The following is a 15,529-nucleotide window of genomic DNA, read 5'->3' as shown; positions in this document are numbered from 1 at the left end:
AAACTTCAACAAATCTCACAATCAAATGAAGAAGATTCAAGTATTGATTCTCATTAGGTACTTTATTATCAATTTTATTGTTGTGAAAGTATTATTTTTATTAATCATTGGTGAAACACTCTAACTATTAAAATTACACTGGAGGTGCTCATATTGTTGTTGTCGTTAATATCTTGTTGTTTTGTTATCTTATTATTATTGATGTTTTGTTGTTGTAACCATTTTTTGCTTTTATTATTATTGTCTTACTATTTATTACTGTTTTATGATGTTGTTTACTTATACTATTGTTGCACATATTTTAGTGTTGAATATTATTTTTATTGTTGCTTTATGCTTAATATTTAGTCATTTTTATGAGTTTTGAATATAAGTGCAATTTCATTATTTTATAAATAAAAAAACCGATCCAAAACCAAACCGAAACCGCATATAATATTTGGATCGGATTGGGTTGAACATTTTAATATAAACATATCAGACCGGATCGGACTACATGTTAATTAATGTTTAGACCATATCATTTTTTGTCTAAAAACTCATCCAAATGAACTGCGAACACCCCTAGTTATTATATCATAAAAACTAATTCATTTTATGTATTTAAAAAGAATAAAATTTATCTAGAGTGTGTATAGCTGACAAGAGAGAAGGAAATATGCATGGAAGTGCATGCAAACAGTGAAGCTTAGAAGATATAGTTAAAAACTGCAATCACTTTACTCCCGAGAATTTCTTCTTTCTCCTCCAAGAGGTGTGAGTAGGGTCCTATCCTACCTTATGCTCATTTACTTGTTTGTTCATGTCTTAATTGGATGTGCATGTGATCATGTTTTTTGAGTCTAGGTATGAATTCATGTTCAAATATTAGACATAGTAATGTTCAAGACTAGGTATAGGTAAGGGTTTGTGCCTTACATGTCAATGTTATTGACATATGATTTGTTTACATTCTTCTTGGACTGTGTAAAAAGTAATATTGTCTCCTTAGTCCTTAATAAATAAAATAAATAAAATAGTTCACTGTAATACTATAGTTCTAACATGTGATATCTTAGAATCATGAATATGTTGAGTGTGCCACATATTAAACTTCAATATTATCTGCAGTTTAAAATATAAGTGCAATAGCTTAATCGTAGCGACTCAGTGGTATAATGACTATTTATCCCTGAGGTCACGAGTTCGAGTCGCGGAAGGCTCCCATTGGAGGAGAATAAAATACTGCAGGGAATATTTAACCTTAATAGACGACTCAATATATTCATGGACCTGAGAGTCGCATGTCAGCACCAGGGTGTTACATCAAGTAATTATCTACTTATATAATGTAATTTTATAACAATATTTTTAATTGTTTATCTAGTAATTTAGGGCACTCACCTATATTATTTTATATATGATTGCTTCTATAATCTTTTCATCTTATATACACATATTCAAATGCTTAAAAAGAATATTTTCATATATATCATTTCTATGTTAAACTAGATATACATAAAAGGTGTTGAGGTATTGCTAATGGGTTGTAGGTTTAAATAATAGTTAAAGTTTTAGATTGGGAATAATAACTTACCAACGCTATAGGGATGAATAAGACTGCTACTAAGATTGGTCAGTAGATATTTTAAGTGAGCATCTTACTACCAAGTAGATAAAACATATAACATGGATTATGCTTATCTCTCTTCATAGTTATGTTAAAGAATGTGATATTATTATGATTAAATAACAAGGTGATATTTCGAGATGAACTTAAAGGATTTATATGCCCCATCGATGTTACTTTATTAAATATCGGGTTACTTGAAGACAAGACTAAGAAAACCTTTTAATTAAAAATAAAAAATTCAAGTGTTGCAACTTGCAAAAGTGGTGAGATTGAGATTGACATGTACTACTAATAGACAATCATAATGTTGAAAGTTTTTCCAAGTTTGCATAGCTTGATTTAAATAAGGACAGAATCCACTATACCTTCAAATATTGCAAATACTTTTTCACATGTAGATGTGATCATATTGATTATCAAAAAATTGAAGATAAGAAGGAGGGTAATGTGTCCAAATAGATCAAAACAGTGATGATAATTACAAGATTTTTCTTGAAATGCTAATGATATGGTTGCAATATATGCTGTATAGCAGAAACCATGTGAGACCCACCCTAAGATAAGGGCAAATAAAGATTGTAACATCAGAATCTCTTTAATATGCATAAGTACATAGACAAAATTAAAAGAGCCTCAAAGAAGGGTTCAAAATATAGAGGACCATATCTTGCTCTAATAAATTGAAACTTCCTTGTGAGGAAGAGTTGCTACAAGCAAATTGTTAAATAATTTTTCACCCTTCTCCAAAAATGTTACAATACTTTCTATTATTTTACACAACTCAACTAACTTCTACTTATTGTTTGCTTATAGAAAAAACTATCTTTTACTTCAACCTAGTAACTTTGGAAAAGTTTTTTAACTGCATCTCATAACCTACTACCACACAATGTCATATTTTATTATTTTTATTTATTATTCTATACATATTTTATTTCACAATTTGTTGATTTTGGGACCCATATGGAATTAAGAACACCCCACTTTTTATGTTCCTTAATGCATCAAATGAAGCTAACACAAATGTACATCCTTGCAAAGTAGGTTTGCTTGTTCCTAGCATTTTGTGCTTTGAGATACTCTATTATCATGAATTTAATTTTCATAGATTTATATTGTTGACACTACCATGATAATGTTTTATACTAACAATGAAGCAAAAGTTAAATCCTCATATCAAAAGGATGTATTTTATTTTTTATTGGTGTATATGTTGATTCCAATCTCACACATTTATCAAAGTCATATGTAATTACTTTTTGTTATGGTAAATATGTAATTACTTACTTATTACCACGTGAGTCAACACTAAGTCAATGGAAATGGCATAATGAGTTATATATGGACAATGATCTACTATTCTAAATGATACTCAAATCATGTCTCAGACCAATGGTATTAAAAAAAACAGAAAAAATAATAAAAATTTAATTTTTTAATTGATATAACATGTTTTCATTAGTCTAGTATACGGTTTGAAACATTATTTAAGACAATAAATCCTTATCCTACCTATCAAGTGATGTACATGTTTCATTGTATTCCTTTTAGTACCTCCGGTACTATTCAATAAATTCTCTTTTTTTCCTATAAAAACAATGGCATAATGGGTTTTTTCCTAAGCTTATGCCTACCATAGTAACACTACCAACGGAGAGAAATTCTCTAGTACAATAGATATTATAAAATAATAATACTCTTTTCTTATTGCTCAATTGACCATGTACCATAGAAATTCTATGATTGACATTATCAGTACCAACTATTAGCACTACTAATAAATTAACGTGGATATTAAAGTGCAAGAAACACTATATGTACATATATTTACACACGTGACACATCACTTAGATCAGCACAATTTGTATTAATATGATATAACAATAATCATTTTTCACATGTAGATCTAGTTTTCCCACTTAAGTATATGTGATAAGAAATTGCATACATCATACTTTACTAGCATTTTTCAAGACAAAAAGAACTCACATAACTCATGTAACACAATCAACCTTATAATTAGCTTATAAAAAAATGTGAATTCACATCTTAACCATCAATTCTAAGGAAATTTAATAATTTAGATTTACTTACTAACTCAAATAATTGTAATTCTAAAATTGATGCCTAAAAACTAGAGTAAATTTAAATAATTGTAATTTAGAAAAATAACATACTGATTTATAATTGCTGATCTAAAAAACAAAATTGAAACTAACAATTTCATAATATCAACAGTTATTTTTTCTATCGTTGCTTAATTTATATTTTATTTTCAAAGTCATCGCTGCATTTTAAAGAAACCAAGTCCTTCTACTATGGAAGTCTATAAACTATGATGTATCATTGAGTGGTATATATTCAGTGAAATGATGTGACATAAAGTATAAAGTATGATAACTATTTTATAAGGCACAGGTGCCCTTAACGTGCCATAGTGTGACTCTATTGTCCTATACATTAACGCGCCAAAGAATCTCTCTATAGAGAAACTTTTTAATAGAATCATATGTTGCTTCACAGTAAGAGTCTAAATGGAAAAGAAAGGACAGATGTCTTGATAGAAATTAAATAACTTACATAGCTGTCATGAAACACGTTTAATATAATCTATAATCATTTAAATACTGGTATCCATTCTGAGGTACCCTTAATGACACTTTAGAATTCAGAGGGGAGAAAGGGCATTTGATGTTTTTTTTTGGTTTAGGAAAATAAAATGGTGAGGAGAGACGGGAAAAAGAATATGAAAAAGAAAAAAATAGGTGAGAAAATAATTTGTTTGAGAGAATATTCAACTTTGTCTTTATGATTTTTCGCATTACCAATTAATTCTTAAAAAAAATCAAACTAGTAATAAAAAATTGTGAATGTAAATCAAAATATTCTATATTAGTGGGTCGTCATAAAAAAACTAAAATGACTAATACTTTATATTTGTGGAAAATAACTTTTATTTTTTTCAAGAACTAAATTGATACAGGTAAAATATTGAAAAATATCTTCACTCATACTTTATTTTGCATTTTTTGTTATAAAAGAAAAAAAAAAGAAGATAGAGAAGCTAGTTTGATTGGATACAGAAGTAGAACGACAATCGAGACATAAGTGCACAAACCAAAAGCTTTTGAGAGATTAATCAGTCTCTCTACTCCCATTAACCGATCATAATGGAGTAAATATAAAAATTGACCAATGATGGATAAAAAATATGATTTGTTGACCAAATGTGAATAAATAATTGAAAATCTTTAAAATTTGTCTTGATTTTCATTCACTCCTCCTTTTACACGAAAAAGCTTTTAAGATGGATCCCACACTTTTATGAAATAAGAGAAATTTATTTATAATCCATTTTTTAAATCTCTTCACTTTTCTTCTGTACCAAAAAATAAATAAAGAGAAGGTACAACAAATTGTACTACAACTAAACGCGCATAAGAATATTTATTTTGTGAAGCACCAACACTGGCTTCTTCAATGGAACCTTTGACCAGGTCAATTCATGGAAACATACACATCCTGAGAATAAGGATAGCAGAGAGTGCCAATGGTGGAAACCGGGTTGGGAAATTCCCCATTCCTCTCGAGTTTCTTCCCCGCAATTGCAACAAACACGAATCTGCAATTCTCTCTCTTCTCTCATATCAGCTTTCTAGATATTGGTGCCAAACTGGGTTGCTTTTGCGCTATTTCAATGGATTACGCTACTTACATCATTGTTAATTTGTTATAAAAATAGAGACTTGTCGGTACAATCGGTTCAATCATAAACTATACATTTGATCAGTTTAAAATTCTCATCTAACCAATTTTACATTAAAATTAAGATGATTTAACTAATTTAAGTATAAAATTGGTTACTCAAATAGTTGTGTTGATCGAATAAATAAAAAAATGTTTTTAAAAAACAATCAAAATAATGATATTTTGAAATGAATATGAATGAAATGATTTCAACTTATTTGTAGTTAATTCTATCATTTCGTGGCATACGTTCTATCAAAACTTTAATGGCTTAATTAAATTTAAAGTTATTTGTGCGCTTTTATTACAAATAAAATATAAAATATATGTTGTTTAATATTTTCAACTTATTTGTAGTATTTTATAGTAGTAACTGATTAGTAATTAGGTAAAATAATGTTTTTAATTTTAAAATATAGAGTAATTAAATAATGTTAAAATAAATATTATAATATTTTTTAATGTAAATTAAATCATCTGGTCAAGCCATTAACTCATTAGTCTAACTAGTCACTCATTAACTCAATTATTAGAGGTAGCTAATTTGATTGGCTCCCATTTTGATTAGATTTTAAATTTTAGTAATGTATTTTGAGTAGGGTTCAGTGTTATATTTCAGTTTGATCTACCCATGTCAAGTAATGATACTACAATCACAATGGTCATTAGTTAGACCATCAAGTTATTTTTTTTTATAATGGACCATGAAATTAGGTTTATTTCAAGTTCAATTTCTTCAAACTCATCCCATGGAAATCAATTTGGTTTTATGTGCATGCGATTGGGTTTGGGCCTAATATAGACCAAGTGATGCACACCCCGAAGCCTGATAGCCATTGAGTCGAATCTGCTGCTGTTTTTTTTTTGGGTGAAAATTGTGCTAAGTGTTAATGTGCTAAGTTGTGTATTTTAAATAAATTATTATACCTAACTAAATTGTAGTGATGACCGAGATCAAGTTAAACAAATCTCTTAATCATATATTCTTTTCTCACATCATACATAAGTTTGATATATGATGTGATCGTTATTAAACTTTCTCCTAATACGAGATTATGTGATTGACTAATAATGTAAGCACCAAGAAAAACGTATCAGAATCTTCACCAATTTTTTTGCTTTATGCATTTCTTTGTCCTAAGCCATACCATCATGTCACAAAAGGAAGGATGTGACATAAATATTACCAACCAAAAAGGATGTGCCAGACAAGAACTAAAGTAGGAAGATTCTACACATTTCAACTTAGAGATTAAGACTCTCACACTAGTTTAAAATCAGACTATCATAAAACTGAATAGTATCTGAAAGCCTGAGAACATGTTCTACAATACACAAGAAAAGAGAAAAGGATTGCATTGGTTTCTCACCTCTTCCAAATGTTGCTTCTATCTTCACAGCAATGGTTTAATCTGTCTCCAGTTGTAGTGTAGGATCAACTAAAGACTATTGTTGTTGTTTAAGCATTGGCCTTTGTGTACCAAAGTATTGACTGCTATAATAATCTTATTAACATAAGTTATCCAAATTGACACTTGACTAGGCCATATCACTATGTTGATGTTTTTTAAGACAGTTCTTAGGATTTTGATCAAAGTCTAATGGTGTCGCTGCTGTGAGAGTTTTTATGGAACTGGATCAACCTTATTTACAAAAGGACGCTTTTAAGCACAGCGAGGCAAGTTGATCTCTTTCTTATGCCTTTTGTTCTGCCAATTTTTGGGCTTTTTTCAGTTCCATGTTTTGTCTGTGCATTCTCTTGCTGTTACTCCTTTTGTCCATTAGCTCATTTCTAGTAATTGTCCCATGGTAAAAAAGAGACGATCCTTGACTTTTTATTATTATTATTTTGGTCTATATGTTCCAATAATTTGGTTTTAGTCTCTAATGAACTAATTAATCCCATGTGTTAATTGTGGGTGTTGTTAATTCTTATTAACACATTAAAATATTTTTTTTGGAATATAAAATAGGAAATGGATTTCTCTCTAATACTAGACTTTCCAGAGATTATTTTTTTTAAAATATTTAATTTAAAAAAAAAACAAAAATATGAACCATTAAAATATTATTTTTATCATATATTATAATTTTAAGTATGCATTGTCCTCTATCATAAGGGAAATGAGGAGAGGTGCCAGACTAATAAAATAGAGCCTCCAGAAAACAGTTGATTGCCTTATCAGTTGGGAAATACCCTCTTTACTTATAAGATAAGGCGCCATACACTACCTTCATCAGACTTTACTTCTCTTATACTAAATCAGCATTCTTTACAAAGATCTCAGAACCATAAAACCAAAAGGTTTACTTTTAGGAAATTTACATATTTAACACTTAAAATTTTAAAAAGTCTGTGAATTGTGAACGTGTGATGAGGCACTCATTGCTAAGTGGTCACAAAGTGGAAAATAATATGAGAACCACTGACAAAGGGAACCGAAACATGGAAAAAACATCAACATTTAACAGCAAATACAAGTACATGTTTTTTATTCAATTCTTGGTTGATTAAAAAGAATTACAAAACAGCATATGATTTATCATAGAACAGATATACGCATGTAGTCACGTTCAACAACATAGTGCATTACAAGTTTTGATTTTAATCTTTGATTCTTTATTACCTACAATATCATGAAAGAACTTCCACTTACATTAGCTTTTCAAGTCTACGTATAAATTACATTAGACTAAGAAATTCTACATCACTATTCACAAACTCTTTTAGCATCTCCCATATAGAGGAAATCATGAATTTGATCACCCCTTATCATATGATCAATGATGAAGAGGGTTTGGCCCATAAGGAACAAGTCGGTGAGAAACTGTATGAATCTCCTTGAACTTATTCTTCTTGGATTTCAAAGAGGATATAATAGCAGAATAACTCTTCATAATCATGGAAGAAAAGTTCATTTCTGATGTCCTTTCTGAATCTACTATATGTGATGAATGGTTGAGAAAACGAGATGTTGAACCTTGCATTAGTGATAACAGAATGATAAGAGGAAGAAAGAGGATTAAGGATTTTGGAAGTCTCATAATTGTTATGGAGAATATGAGTTAGAGATGAGTGATATCAATATTGTGTCTATGAATTAATATATTGGCATTTTTGAAGTGTTATGAAGGTTGGTAAGTCTATCAAGTAAGAGGCTACAGTGAGAAAGATTCAGCTAATTTAACATATAGTTAATAAATATAAAAAACCTTGACAATTTGTGCCTGGGACATTCCATGACCAATGTGTATAGTATATATGGCAAATGCCAAATGTCTAAAGTTGACTTTGGAGGCAGTTTCTTGATTGATTATTAGAATGTACAAGACTTTTAGGTTAAGTCTTAGAATGATAGATATATACAATTTACTCTTGTGAAAGAAAAGACTGCTTCAAGGATTTCAACTTGTAACTATAAATGTATGCTAGAATATATGTAAGTTGCTGAACTTTTCAGTTTTTTTAAGCGAAATTATATTAAAGAAATACAACAAATCAATGTTAATTTAGAAAAAATGATGAAATTTTTTGACATTGCTTGCTCTTATTGCATATACCATTGAATTGATCAAACCTGGTCTACACGTTACTTGAACAAATCAAATACTACAAAAAATCTCCCACATGTTATCCAAAATAGGCATCATCAGTTGAAAAGATGCAGGTTTAATAGGACATATGAAATTTAAAAATAAAATAATTTGGACTTAAGTATATATGGTAAGGATTTGGAATCTTCAATTTGCAGCACGAGGGGGGAAGAGGATAGTGAATTAGACAAGGTAAGAGTAACACGCAATCATACTCTGAAGTACATGCCAAATTTGATGTCCTCCACTGTCTTTTATAGGGGTGGCAAACTCTTATCATTATTTTCCATAATTTTCACTTCAAGCCAAATAGTATTACATAATGGTAGTGAATAGTTATATGATAACTATTAAGTGGTCCAAATCATTTCCGGGTAATGTACACTCTAATACTGAATTATAAAGGAAAATATGATTTACGGTTTATTTTATTAAAAAATGGGTGAAAATCAGATTATTGAATTTTTATTTTTGCTATATGTCATAATCTTAACATACTAATAAACTCTCCAGTAATAAACAGGATCAAATTTGCATAAAGTAGGCCAGTGTAGCACGGCTTGCCTGTATTATATTCAATCAAATTTTACTATCATAAATTCAAAGGAATCCTTAGAACATATATGCTTGTTTTGATTTAGATATATACATCTAATTATTGGTGACTATTTTTTTAAAGACAGTCGGGTCTATGAGACTTACACTTAATAATGTATGATGAGTATAGATGTATTTATTGTTAGCTTCTTGATCATTAGATAAGAACCTTACCATTATATGGAGACTTACCCTCTCTGTCACTATTCTTAGCTTCTTTTGATTCTAGCTGACCAAAACGAGGTCAGTGATGATTAGTAGAGGAAGTTGGATCAAATAAGGAACATAAGTACTTGAGAAATGTTAGCTTGATAGAACAATTGAGTGGATATCTTGCATTCAGTAAATCCAAGAGCCGGTATTATTTGCACCATATTTTCTTCGATTTTTTCAAAGGGATTTTGAAAGGTTGAGATTTCATGCATTTAAAAAATTGACTGAGAGAATCTAAACTCGAAGATGAGGTGGGTGGCAAAAAAGTTGATTGACACAACACAATAGAAGCTGAAGTCATGTCTAACATTCCTTTATTGATCTTGGAACAATCATAACTACACGATTTCCTTATTTGGCCTATATATCTTGTACCGGGTTTTTCATAAAAAAAGGTGTTATAATAATAATGTAAAAAGTAAAAAACAATATAAATATTATGCAACCGGAATCAATGTACATGTAACTATGTGAACGACCCTCTTTGATACTTCAATTTGTCTCTTTTTTGCAGGATTTCAATTATAAGGGAATAAGAAAGAATGCAGAAATGCAAATCTAATTCAACTTATTCAACTTCACTATGAATTTGGAGAAGTACATTATAATTCCTCTACTATACATTGATAGATAAACCCCATAAGTGCAAGCAATTTTCTCAACTAGATACAATTATACTTTGATACATATACCAAAGGAAATGACATACCTTGTAGTGCAAACTAAGGTAACTTTTGGTTCCATAGGTATTTATCATTCCACTACTATGAAACTTCCTATGAATTCTTTATAGTACTAGATCTTCATGATATATATTTCAATTATGAAGAGGGTTTGGTCCACCTGGAGTACTTGCACGTGAAACAGGATGAAATTCACTGACCTTATTCTTATTGTCTTTGATTTCTGCAGCATGTGGGAATGAAAAAGGGAACATGGTTCTTGTTCTTTCTTCACTCTTTTCCTTGCCACCCCTTGAAATGTGTCTGTAACTTGAAAGATGAAGTAGTGCTAGTATAAAGAGAAAGAGCATAATGATTAGGATTGAAGATTTATGAACTCTCATGATTCTAAATGATATGGGAAAAAAGGGTGAGGGTGAGAGTGAGGGTGAGGATGAATATCGTGTTTAATATTATATTTAGAAAAAGACATTAGTTCACTGTTTGATAATAAATATTAGGTGGGGAGCAGGTATGATATTTAGTGTTATGCATATGTAGAATGTAATCAATCATGTAAAGGGTACATATGCAACAGTGAAATTTGATTCCAATCATACATAGGACATAGGTTAATCATTCGTGATCATTGGTTACAGCTGCTATAAAGATTAGGATTAATTTACTATTTCAAATTCCCAATGTGATGGAAAAGTCTCAGGTTAAAAAAGATGGATAAGTTAACAATCATGAAGTAAATGGGTCCATAGACTTGAACACTTGAAATTCTAGAACAAAACATATATTATTTGATTATTTGCTTAGCTCAATTAATGTTAATATCCCCAATTTTTGGCTCCTCATACATGACATGCACTAACAATTCCTCTTTGCACAAACCACATTATTGTGTAATTTTTTCAGTTAAGGGAAGCCATACCCCCATTCAAAGCTAGAGAAGATTATCATTCTTCAAATGGAATTAACATATCTATCTATTAACAACAAAAAATGATAATTGAAACCAGGTCCATTGAAACACACTTCATTCAACGTGATTTGGTGTGAAGGATTTGACAATATGTGTCAACCCATGTTGACAATTCTCGTGCAAGTTTGTGGATAGAAGCTGAACTCACTTCAACCTTTTTGACTGACTCAATTGTGCACAGATCCTTACACACGCGTGCAACCATCATTACTCAGCTTATAGATATCTACCTAACTGTTTTCCATAAACTGTTATGTAGTTAACTAATGGTCCCCACTAATATTACTTTGTCTACCAAAATTAATGAAAGAACAACTATGTTGGAAAATTGAATCATAATGATATGGTTATTGCATGGTCTAATCTGATAGCATAGTATCAATAATATTTATGTCTCAATGTTCTATGTGCATAACTTTTGTTTTCTCAAGGTACACGAACTTTATAGCTAGCTGATGATACTGTAGATGTTCTGAGTCAACCAATCAGTGTGATAGTATGAATATGGAATTATATAATGCAGTTGTAGGGGGCAGAACTGAATGTTGATGAAACAACACAAGGGTAACTCTTTTACTTTTCTAAAGACTTGTTCATGGTGAAAGTAGCAATCTCTTTCTCTAGGACCAGAGTTTGGTACACTTATTATGGCATCTTCTCAATGTTTCCTACTTTGAATGATTGAATGGAACATATCCTTTGTCCCTAACAGTGTGTCATTAGGTTAATTATATATTATCATATGAATAAATAAAAAAAATTGAAAACAAAAATTAATATTTTAATTAGTTCGGGATATAGAATGAGACACGATTTGTAATAGGTGATTAATTTCCACATTAAAGTTGTTGGTTGATTAATAACCTCTCCTTGTCAACATGTACATCAATTCGGTGGCTAGGACTAGCTAATTAATTTGATCTTTTAGCAATAGCATAGAGTTTAGATTAGGTATCCAAAGAGGGGCATATGTACAAGGAGTCCTAATTTTACATGTCACCTATTCTCTACATAAAAAAGTTCATCCTTTTTTAACTGTAAAAAAGTCATCACTTGTGATATAAGTGTGATATCAAAAGTTTCTCACCCTCTCATTGTCATTAGCATGTGTTTAAAAGGAAAATGGTAATATCAATCTTCTTTCTCCCCACAACTCTTTTATTTACTCACATTTTTAGGAAATATGGATAAGACATGAACAAGGAGATACAAAATATTTTGATAATATGTGCACACAATGGACTATAATACAAGATATTAGATTAACATGATTCCTTCTAAAGGTAATAAATGTTTAAAGTTTATAAAATTGTTATGACATTTTTACTTTAATGTCACAAGTCCAAAAAGTTAAATATATAAGTTTTAGAACATAATTAGGAGGGTTTAAAATGATACTAGCGTGTATCCAACATAGACAACACATATAAATGAATGAGGACAATTATAAGTTAAGGGCTAGAGTTTATATATTAAGTATTGTGGATATTAGGGGTGAACATGGACCCGGTTGGTCGGATAAAGCTTGTCCTTTATCCAACCCTAAATGTTGGTTGTATTATATTTTTTGAATTTGAACCCGACCATAGATATGAAGCTAACCCGACTTCAAATGTCAATCAAGTCAGCCATTTGAACTTTAACACATACCCGATTAAATATAATGCATATTCCCTTTAGATAATGTATTCTCAATATTATTATTATTATGGATACGTAATTTGACATATAAATTGATATATGTATATATGTATTGTTAATTATATATATATATATATATATGATAAAAAAAATTAGAGAATCAATAACAATTTAAACGGAAGAGATGTCATTATTTTGTATACACTTAAGTAGACACACATACAACTTGATGAATGGATGACCATGTGACAGGTCGGGCTAGATCATACATGTCACTCACTCGATCCTCAATATTGATCAAGTCTCATTTTTTGAACTCACCCCTAGACCTGATAAAACCTGCCCATATTCAGACCCGATCATGATCAGACCAAATCTGATAAGCAGGTAGGATCAGATCCTAGTCATCCCTAGTGGATATCATGATCAAGTATGCATATTTACCAACCTTAACCCAATCATAAGTTGTTAAGGGGTAGACTTTATAAATTAAACATGGTTCGGCCTCTTTACAGGGTTGGCCCTCACAATGGCTCGGTAAAGGATACATTTTCATAGGACTTGATGTCTACTTAACATTGTTCAAAACATTTTCTGATTGTTTTAATGAATAATGATTCTGATTTTAATACCTTATTACATAAAATATGTATTTGGTAGAGTAATTTATTGACTCTGTGTGTGTGATGAAGACAAGGGAAACATTCCAATCCTTGTTCAAGATCTTCTTGAAATTACAAACAAGAAATGATGATGGATATGACAAGGTCACACCCTTTCCATTTGTTAATAATATGATGTCCATTTCACAGTTTCTGTCTGCTTTCAGAACAACACACACAAAACCAAGATCTCCAGCAAGTTTTGTACTGACACCTCACACCTTTGCAATAGAATCCTTAGAATTCATGTTCATATTATCATATATGCCTTTGAAATTTCACTTTGATTTTTATTGACTGTAGAAAAAATCATATACAATTTTTTTCATGACACATTAAGTAATTGCTGCATAATTTGTTGATTTATTTCTTATTTATTATTTAGTCTTTTATCATTTCCACCTGTTTTTTGATTTGAGGTCTTGAAAAGTTTGTGGTTCAAAGGTTGGCAATGTGAACAAACAAGTGAACATTCTTCAGAAAATAAGAAACCAACATAACATTGTTCACTATCAGCAACTATCAAATCATATTCACTGCTTGCTAGAATTCATGACTGATGAGGCATCAACAAATTATTCCCATTTCCATGCATGTTGGTCAAGGATTATGCATAAGACCACTACATGGTTCTATATATATATATATGATCTCAAATGGAATACAAAAGGAAGTTTAAAACCTCAGGGTAACTGATTAAATACCAAATATTCATCACTTCTCAAACACAGTATTTAAGCAAAGTTTCATGCAAAAGGGTAGCCTATGCAGAAAGAAAACTTGTTGAATACTTTTGCAAAGGATTCCTCTTTCTTGCAAGTATTTAGTACCTAGACCTAAACATTTTCATCCAAGTTAACCACTGATAAAAAAACAACATCGATTTAAAATAGAAGGATCAAATACTTCAAAAAATAATACATGTATTAAAATCAGCCAGACCCAAAATCGTATTTAAGACTTAAATAAAATAATAATTCTAAAATTTCAAAAAGTCAAGTATTTCAAAAAAAAGTCCCCCCTCTTAGAATACTTTGTGATGGTTGGGACTTTGGAGAAAGTAAGCTTATACACTAATAAAACACAGATCCTATCATACTCAAGCAAATGTATCCAATTAATGGATGATACATGTAGTTCAACAAAAGCAAAACATAAGATCATGCACACCCTATCCATTAGTAAACAGATAATATTTTAGCTATTTAATAATTTATTTATATGATAAAATACTAAATTCTTTACCTCCTTAGTTACCTTATATAATGTTTAAAAAGTTCAATCATGTGCCAACTATATTACTCATTCTTTATAGTTCTGTTAATGAGTCTTCTTAGACTTAAAAATATTATTTACTGGAAGATAAAGCTTTATCTAGCAATCACAGCTTTTAAATGTTTAATTGTGCCAAACCACTACTTGTATACCTTCTTATCATAGAAATCACAATTATTTTAAAATACTCCCTCCAAATCTAAGCAAAATAAGTCACAAAAAGATTGCTTTTAGATCTGTCACAACCAAATCTAAGAAAATTTGGAATCATGCATGATAATGCCTAAGTATCACTCTTAGTCATACAAAACACAACTTTTATCCACCTTCATAATATGTTTCAAATCAGTAAATACTTGTTGCAGGATAAACACTTGTCACATCTTCCCAGTTGTATCCAAGATTTAATACAAAAAAAATTCTAAAATGAGGGGCAACAAGGTGCTCATAATATAGCAAACAATTATTTGCTGCAACAAGAGCCTCAGGGAGAGAGAAAAGGGATAATGTCTAAAGACCAAAACAAAATCATTAT

This window comes from Lupinus angustifolius, chromosome LG07, assembly GCF_001865875.1.
Source record: "Lupinus angustifolius cultivar Tanjil chromosome LG07, LupAngTanjil_v1.0, whole genome shotgun sequence".
Taxonomy (NCBI): domain Eukaryota; kingdom Viridiplantae; phylum Streptophyta; class Magnoliopsida; order Fabales; family Fabaceae; genus Lupinus; species Lupinus angustifolius.
Note: the sequence above shows the minus strand (reverse complement) of the source record.